General features: G+C 40.6%; 1 long non-coding RNA gene across 1 annotated transcript; it reads left to right on the top strand.

Moving 5' to 3' along the window:
• The first annotated feature begins 2,320 nt into the window (after positions 1-2,320).
• LOC115485108 (uncharacterized) lies at positions 2,321-5,232 on the top strand. Its single transcript, XR_003945848.2, has 3 exons — positions 2,321-2,378; positions 2,903-2,955; positions 5,029-5,232. It is a non-coding gene; the product is annotated as an uncharacterized LOC115485108 (long non-coding RNA).
• Positions 5,233-9,535: the final 4,303 nt, after the last annotated feature.

The following is a 9,535-nucleotide window of genomic DNA, read 5'->3' as shown; positions in this document are numbered from 1 at the left end:
TAATTTTTTTAAAACTCCTAAATATGGCTATAGGGATACTTTTAATCTCTGCCAGTTTTTTTGAATTTAGAAAGTATATTCCTTGGAATCTATGTGAAACCAGACTTAACAGGTCAGGCAAGGCAGAATTTTCTTGGGAAGTGTTCTTCATCCTGAGAGGAAGCAGCAAAAGAACCAATAGGGATTGCTTACAGTGGTGCAGAAAGTGTTGAAAATCAGGGAACTTACTAAAATGTCTGAATATAGATGCCTAGGTTTGAAATCTTTGGCCATGATAAAATAAACTTAGGAATTTTTGCAAGCAGTGCTCTATATCTGTATCATGTTGTGAACTTTGAACTGAAGATGTTTGACTATGGTGATTATAATCTTTGACTTGCTTAGCTGAACCATATATGTAAAAAATCATGTTCCAGTTATCTGGAACTACTTCCTCCCCCCACATAAATAGTCTTTCAGCTAAAGATAAGACAGAAGAAGTTTTAATATTTTTAGAATTTATTTGGCCAAGCAGAATTTAAAGTAGTATTAGTTTACAAGTCTAGCTATGAGATTTGTATCACACCTTTACAGTAAGTGGAAGGTGTCTTCCTGTTTTGAGAGCATTTTTATGGCAGCCATATGGAAGTTGTGGATAAAAAGCACAAGAGTAACTCTGGCCATTTGCCTTCTTTCTCCTGCCGTGTAGTACAGTCCAATAACTTTTAAATAATTTGCAGCTGCAGATAAAAGGCTGATTTTTCCTGAAAATTAAAGTAATTTTGTATCTTTTTTTTTTTCAAGAACAAAAAGGAGTCATTAGGACCTCTATAACTGTCGTGCTGTACAATAGACAAAGCTCTTTTATGGATCAGATACAGCCTGTATATAGAGCAGGTGTGCTCACAAAATGTGCTTGAAAGAGAACAGGATGCTTAATGGATTTATGCCTAGCTTTGTTACATTTGGATATTCTGCCTTTGTGTTGCTGCCAAAGATGCTGTTTCAGGCTCCCAGGTTTCTCCAGTCCCACTTGAACTGAACACTTTGTGCTTAAACCCCTCTGAGGGGTGACAAACAGGAGAATAGAACTCCCTATTTCAAATACTACTTGCAGACAAAAACAAGATACCAGGTCATTTACCCAAGCCTTGGGTTATTCCCACTGCTGGGGCTTGTGCTTCTTGCAGGATCCTCTCGGGGAGAGACTCAGCTGCATCCCAGGCTGCTGCTGCTCTGGGCGAAGCAGAGCCACTGTTGTTGCTTTGTGCTTGTGTTATCCTAGAGGAGAGGAGCCCAGGGTGGGGAGGAGGACCTCTCTGTGCAGCAGCTGTGCAGGTATCAGCTGAAAAACCAGACATGGACGTAGCATGCCAATGTGGTAAGAGTGTGTAGGAAGCAGACAAGTAGAAGGTAGTTTGACAGCACCGCACCACTCCATCAACAGCCTGGCTGGATGAGTTTTTGTAGGCATTGAGCCTTGCACATAGCCTTGAAAGACTTCAGGTAGAGTAATGAGGTCCTTCACATGTCCTTCCCAGGCATGGAAAGCAGCCCTTGGGTGAGGCTGGCATCATGACTGACTGGAGAAATAGAGAACAGGAAGGGGCATTAAACTGGAAACAAATACAAGATCTGGAGGTGAGAATGGCAGTCATGTTTGTGCAGTCATTGCCACAACATATGTTCCTCTCCTCTGGTTGTTGGTCACCACTGAGAGCCTGCGATGGCAGTGAGGACAAATGTGCCTCAGACCAGCAGGAAATTGTTTACTGCAGCAGTTTGGATTTTAGAATTTATGGAGTTATGGTTTCATTAACAAGTTTGGAGTTAAACTCTCTCCCTAGCCACTCTGGGGTTTGCTATTGTAGTTTATAATTTTGTACAGCAGCAAACAGAGAAGACAGCTCCCAGTTCTGCTGATTGACAAGATCAGATGGTTGTGTATGGGCTATAGTATTAAAACCAGGTCATAGATTAAGGAGGTCACAATCAACTTGAAAATCCCTTTTTCTTTCTGACATAATTTTCCATATTGCTGCTGATAAAAGAAAGACAAGATTATTTCAGTTGCAGTACCAGCTGTACTGTTTAGTTACAGTTTCCAGGTGAGGTGTAACTTCTAGATTAAATTACATTTTATTGTTTCCTCAGGACATTGTGTTTATATAGGTCTTTCACAACAGTGCAGGAGTTAAGAGCACTCAGAATCTTGTGAAATTCTTTAAAACTTTTCTATAATTTCAGTTGTTTAAAAAGGAAATTTGTCTGTCTCCTTCTAGAGTCTGTGTATCACACAAATTCAAACACTGACCTATTTTTTTTCTCTTTTTGTCTGAAGGTAAGCCAGGATTAGCATTGCTGAAGAGGAATGAAATATAATTGATGTGAACTTAAAGGTAGGAAGGAGTCCTTTCTGCATATTCCCGCTCAGATTTTTGGCAACGCAGAGAGCCTTCACTGTCTAGCAATTAGATTTCTTGCAATTGAAGTAATCTGCCTGAGGCTCAAAAACAGAACTATTGCTCATAGAGCCATTTTCCATTTTCTTGGCCTTCTCTGTTGCCTGAGAGGCAGGACATGGGATGAAGATGGACGGATGGAGGAGAGAGGTGGGGCTGGGAGCCGGGCAGGGGCAGCTGTGGGGAACTGATGGTGGGGAGCTGTCAGGCTGAGAGTGATAATGGTGAAAGGAGAAGGGCTGGCCACCCATCCTGACTGCTGACCCCGAGGGTGATGCCAGCTTCTACCAGTCACTGCCTCAAGCATAAAGCTCCGCTACTGCAAGCTCCATCTGTGCTGTAATTCTATATCCTACATGTGAATGGGCTACGCTTGGAGGTGCCCATATAGCCTCAGTTACACCCCTGAGCTTTCTGTTCAGCAGATTTAATTATATGATTATTTACCATTTTGTCTGCAGGATTTTCCCTCGGACTGTGCACGAGATGGAATTGCTCTGGGGATGAATAAGAGGTACAGCAATAGAAGCATTTGTCTGCAGGAGTCAGATTTCATTTCTTTCTGGAGTCTAAAAATGCTGATTGGTATCTAACAACACTTTATGTGGGGAAAAACGCATTTGGGGTTTGATGGGGCTTTTAAAAATTTTCTTCTTGAACTGGTATTAGAATTATGGGGTTTGTTTTGCTTCCTTGATGCCTGATGTATAAACTAATTATGGCAAGACCCTACCAGTCGTGTGCTATTAGGTGAAGCCACCCTTCCCCTGCCTGGCTCACAAGGAGGTGGAGAAGGCTGGAGGGGAGGCAGATGGCACCATGCACAGACAGGGAGGAAAATAGTCTGATTTTGGGTGAGCTGTTGAAGAAGGACTCTTTATGCTTCTGCAGTTTTTCTACATCCTAAATCGTGCACAGTTTTCCTAAAGGGACATTTTCTGTCACAAAATACTTCCCTTTGGAAAGCTTCCAGTCAGGGGTTCTGATTGACTCAGGATGTTCCAGGAAAAATAAAAGAGAAATCTGATGGAGAAGTCCATGTTTCTGCCACAAGCTGTGTTGGTTTTGGTTAAGTTCTTGTACATTAACTTTTCACAGTAACCAAATCTCCCCTGTTTTCCAGACATCTGCATTGAGGACATTTGTAAAGGCAACATATGTTTACAGATGTAGAATTTACACCACCTAAATTCAGTATAAAACACTCTAGAGGTCTAGAAGTCTTGATGACAAGTTTTTCAAATAGGGTTTTCACAAATAGAAGCCCTCTGGTAAACTGAAATTTTTAATATTTATTCATGTCAAAGTTATTGTGGAAGTAAGTTAATTAATAAACTTGAAAATTTAAAATTACTGTCACAGAAAAAGTCATAATGACATGGTGACCAGCTGAACTTTGAGAGCAGACTGAGAAAGCTGTGCAGGCATTGGTGAGAAAACAGCACAGCTGCTCATACTTTAAAACAGTGCTATGGGTAGATTGGAGCAAGGAAGGAAAAGTATCTGAACAAATCTATTGTGCAGAAAGGGAATTCATGGAGGACCTTTTCAGGGCTTTGCAACTTTAATGTGGTACGTTAAAGGTTTTTAATGTGGTACACAGAAGAATGATGGTTGGTGACTAGAGCCCCCCCCCAATACAACAAAAGACATTCTGGGGTTTATTTTAGTGGTTACAGTTTTGAAGGACCTGCAAGCTTGTAGGACCACTCAACTGCTTGTATTAAAACATGTTTTGTATCTCTCTCATATAGTCTAAATAACCTACTGTGGCTGAGTCTGTGACCCTTTTGAATAACCTCAATAACTCAGTTGCAAAAAGGTCTATTTTGCTGAAGGAGAAGAATTCAGCTTCTTGGGTATTTGCATTTTAAACTACCCAGGAAGGATTAGGTACTAAACACTTTCAAATATCTAATCCCAACCCACAATTTAATTACATTATATTAGAAATATTAACCTCTGATTTCCTCAACCTGGCTGTGGAGAAGACCCACTTTATCCTGTCGCCTAAAAGCTTGTGCATTTTGTAAGGCATGGATTTTCCTTGAAGTCTTGACTGAAGAAGAAGTTTCAATTGCTGGTTGCATAATCTTTTAAAAAACAAGCCTCGGATTCATATGTACAGATATTAATTTACCAGAGAAGGATGTAGCTATACTCCAATTTTTCAAAGAATTTAAAATGTCCTGTTCTTTTATTATCTGGTCAGAGAGAATGAGCTGCTTGCAGCTAGTCAAAAGCTAAGAAAGCATTTTTCAGTATTTGACAGATCATTCAAGCAGAGAATGATTCTCAAAAGACCAATATCTGCCCCAAAAGTCCATGTACTGTATGCTAAGAGAGGTGAACTTAACCACTGTATTGATAAAAAATTGGCCAAAATATTACCTTAAAAATTGTAACAATTCAAAGCTTATCCTAGAGCTTCAATTTTCTTGTAAGACATTTCTTTCTGGCTTTTATCTATCTGTATATTTTCCAGTGCTTTTTTTACCAAAATAAAGTGAAAATTTTCAAGCTGTAGGATAAATGTTATAATTTTATCCTGCTATTTTTGTGGGGTTTTTTTTTTTTTTGATGGCAGGTGCACCTTGAACAAATGCAGGTAACAAGCCCATAGAAGTGCATGAGCATGTCTGTGATTTTAGAGGAAGGGGAGAAGTCTGAATCAAGTACTCCAGAGAATGCTTTTCTAACATGAAAATGGCAAGATCTGATATTGGTATGATTCAGCTGGTGTTTGTAATCCACCATCTCTGCAGAAACAGGTACAAAACTCCAGAAACATATAGCCACACTCATCCTGTAGTATATGATGTAGATCATTCATGCTTTCGAAATGTATAAAAATTATGAGATGCAACCATGCCTCTGACCCCATGGCCAGAAGCCGGGGTTTTCATTTTCAAAAGATTTCCTGGACTCGCCCAGATAAAATCATGGCCATTAACAAGTGAATGAGTCTTCTTGATGGGTGATCAGCGACCATTTCCCAAGAATGTCCAGAACATTCACTGAACAACACCTGGAAGAGATTACACTGGGGCCGATGTCCTGGCTTCAGCTGAAAGGAAGACCATTTCGAGGAGCTCAGACAGCCATCCAAACCTATGGACTAACTTTTGTACAGGACTGAATCTGTATAGTTCCCGTTATACATATGTAGGGACTTACAGAAATCTTAGGTAATTTCTGCTCCAGGCGGAATAAACTGTATAAAAACTGGATACTTGGAGCAGTTGGTGTGAAGCTCTGGGTAGCTGACACTACCCAGGTTCACCCAGCATCAAAGTCCGGGTTTGACGCTGTCTTGGCTGGGGTGGTTTTATAATATTCTATTTTCGGTTGTCAATCAATAAATTTATAAAATTTTTTTAGAAATTTGGCTGCCGATTTGATCATTTATAACACATACCAGATACCAGTGCAGAAGACAGCTATTACAACATGGTCAGTGTTCTATAAAGCGATCAATAAAATGGTCCTCCTTCTGTGCATCAAAATCCCAGCAGATCTGGGCCAAGAATGGTTATCAACAATCTGCTTACTGAGGTCCTGTGGTGGGCCACACCTGGTGGTTCATGGCAGCAGCAGGGGAGCACATGAATGCACCTGAGGCAGCAGCATAGTTAGAAATTGTCTGCAAAGATCACTTGTGACCCAAAGACTGGCAATGGAAGCAGTGGCACTCTAATCACAGTGTAACCCTCTAACTTCAGTCTGAACCTGTGTGCCACAAGCTCACTAAAGCACCCTCCTTTACTTGTGCTCAGCACTTCTAATCCATTCCTACCTCTGGGCCTTTGGTTTGGCAGCTGCTCTTTTCTCTTTGGAGACATTTCCTCACTGAAAGGGGTTGGTGGGGTTTTTTGTGCCCTCATTTAGGACAGCAGTGACCGTGCAACTTACAGCAAGCAACCTGTGATCTCCCCAGAGCCTCACCTGTTGCAGCCCCTCAGTTTGCTTAACTGCACATGTTGTGAACACAAGGCAGTGTGGATTCCTCAGAGTGAGGCAGAGCACTCAGCAGGTTGCTGTGACACGGAGACAGGTGTGCTTGGGACTCTGCATACTCAGGAGGCCAGCAGTCCCAGGGGACTGTGGTGAAATCTGGTCCCTGCAATGCCCTAAAGTCAATTTGTGCCATGCACTGGTCCCATTGCTCTGGGATGACCTAATTTTTTTCTTGCAGAGAGGTGGATGTCTGGGGTATGTTGTACAGGCTTTGATACAGGTGCAATTTCACCTAAATGCTGCCTAATCAGACACTCTCTGCCCCCCCCATCTCCCATGTCAACTAATTTTGCCAGGAGGAAAGGTGGCAGCTGGCTAGCAGAGCTCACCCTGCGCGTCCGTGTTGGCCTCATGAGTTTCTTCAGGACTCAGTGCACCATCTGTGTATCTGTGTCAACAGGTAAGTGCTCTATTTCTTTTATTTCCAAGATTATGCTCAGAAAGTTGCTCGAAATTGCTGGCTTAAGGGAGAAGCAAAAGAGATTTTTACCCATACCTTTTCATTGACTACAGCCTTGGCTAATCATCTGCTATGAATTAAAATAATTTGTGGGCATAAGAAGGTTTTTGGAGTCTGATGTTGAATTTAGAAACGTGGCCATCAACAATGACAGTAATAGAAGTATATGCCTGCAGTTTGCTGCTATGCCTGGAGTAGAAGATAATTATCACTACTCTTCTTTCAGCCCTGATTACTGCCACTCTTGTTCTGATCACTGGAGCAATGTTTTTCCTTGATATTCCTAACAATAGCTTTCCCAGAGCAGATCAAGGACATTAAGCTGCCTTGCCTGTAAGGCAAGGAGACAAAACCTTGCATGCAGCTACTGAGTAAATTCTGATGAATCATTGACGCCCCCATGGTTTATGCTTCACTAGTTTCACTAGTTTATATGAGAAGTGGGCTGTAGTGCTGGTTTTTTTGTTTGTTTTTGTTTTGTATTTTCTGGTAGAAAGCCATAAGAAAAGTAAGGTGGGTACATCTTTTTAGGAGAGATCTGAGGTAGCTCTTAGGCAAGTTTAGATGGTTGTCTCTTCAGAACAAATAGCAAACATCGCTGATCCCACTGCATTGCCATTTCATTTTTTGTGCCAGGTTTACTGTTAGTTATTTCAGTGCCCAATTTAAAAAACTTTGTTGCATCAATGGAGCAACAGTTGCACAATTTGAGCTTAAATATGGTGAGACTTTGGTCTTCAAATTGCATTTCTTCTTCTATTTGCATTTTTGATACACTGTTCAGAAACCAGATATTGTTGTTTCTTTTTCTAGGGGAAGACGGTTTTAGCTTAGAGTTTGGTTTTGAAAGTTTTGTTTTACTTAGAGGTCAAAATCAATATTTTACTATCTATGTTCCTGTCAGATGTTCTATTTCACCAAAATTTACTTGACATTTGTATTTCCATATTGCTGCCTGACTCCTAGGAGGGACATGCACCTTTGGATCCCATTCCAATTAATCTGTGCCTATTGTAGTGGTCACAATAGGATCATAAACTGGTACAGAGGAGCATAGAAAGTGTTGCTTACTTAATGTTTCTGAATGTTAATTTAGTACTATTTTTATATTTTGATAGCAAAAGGAGGAAGACATGAGGAGTGAAGAGTATTCAGTGATTGAGTTCTGTAGTTTGATTTTCTGCTTTAATTAATTGTATTTGAGGAAAGCTGGAAGTGCAAAGCAGAGGAATTTATAACTTTGAGACTACCGAACTTCCTGTTGCACAGTTAGATGAACTTTGGTTAGACTTGAGTATTGGGGTTTCAGATGGAAAGACTAGCAACCAGGATTCTCAGTATTCCTTTGCAATCCTGGATAGTCTCCCTTTTAATTGTTATTTTTATTCATCATTTATATGCAGAACTGGATATATTATAGGTGTTCCTGAGTGACTCAGAGAGAAAAATAAACTTGTGAGTCTTGTCATTGCTCAGCTGCTTGGGTGGATGCAGTAGACAAGTTCCCTTGTAGTTAAGCTTTTGCTCTGCATTAAATAGGTACTAGTAATACCCCACCCAAATTCTATATTGTTAGACTGGTTGTAGATGTGTTGTTGTAGGGTATTAGAATCTTTGATACCAGCTTTGACCATAATCAATCCTTTTTCTTTTACCACAGTTCAGGTGGTAAATATGAAATTGGAGGAGAGTGTGATTTAGCCCTGGACCTCCATAACCACTTTTCATAGTGACTGTCTGTAATGACTATATTACAAAAGTTAGATTGGTAAATCTGCCTAGTAGTTGTCTAATGCATAAGTCCCTAACTGCCTGGGTATTCCCAAAATCTTTTGGGAAGGACATATCCATTACCTTGTACATGAGATTTTCTCAGGTAACTAGGAGCTTGGCTGATATATGGAGTCCATTAAGGAATCATTAAACAGTTTCTTTCTCCTATATTTTTTCTTTTGATTTCCAAGATGAGGCTAAAAATAGGCCCACTTAAAAAAAGTATGATAAAACAGGAAGCAGGAAAAGCAGCTGGTTAAATCATTGATGGTCCTTTTTTATACATCATATAAAACGCACTCTGAACTTTGAAAGATTTCCAGCATTTTGTGATATCACCTCTGCCTGAAACACTTCAAATTGCACAATGGGAATTGCCTTTAGGTAACTTTGAACCCTCTGGCTTAAGGAATACATTCTAACAGTTTCCTGATTGAGAGTGCTTTGCCTGGGAACAGTCACAGTTGGGAAGCAAAAGTTTTCCCATCTTAGACAATCCTGTTGCAGAGGGGGGATTTTACTCCATATTCCTATGTACTGGATGAATGTTGTGAACAGAAGGTTCTTAGCTCTTGTATATTGGAGCAGAAGGACAGATGGAAAAATGCTTTGCTGGGATATTTAGGTCCTGATAAGGGAGATATTTTCTCAGGAGTCTTAGCATTATATGGCAGTGCACAGAGAGTCATAGCATTTCTTAACTCAGTCCGCAGTGTACCCCTCCAAGCCACACCAGCCACTTTCTCCCAGAGAATCCTGGAGGAAACAGTGTCAAAGCTTTTACTAAAATCTAGGTAGCCAACACCCACAGTCTGTTCCTCACCCACTGGATGAGGTCACCTGC

The sequence above is a fragment of the Serinus canaria genome, chromosome Z (assembly GCF_022539315.1).
Source record: "Serinus canaria isolate serCan28SL12 chromosome Z, serCan2020, whole genome shotgun sequence".
Lineage (NCBI taxonomy): Eukaryota > Metazoa > Chordata > Aves > Passeriformes > Fringillidae > Serinus > Serinus canaria.
Note: the sequence above shows the minus strand (reverse complement) of the source record. Positions and strands in the feature narration are given on the sequence as shown.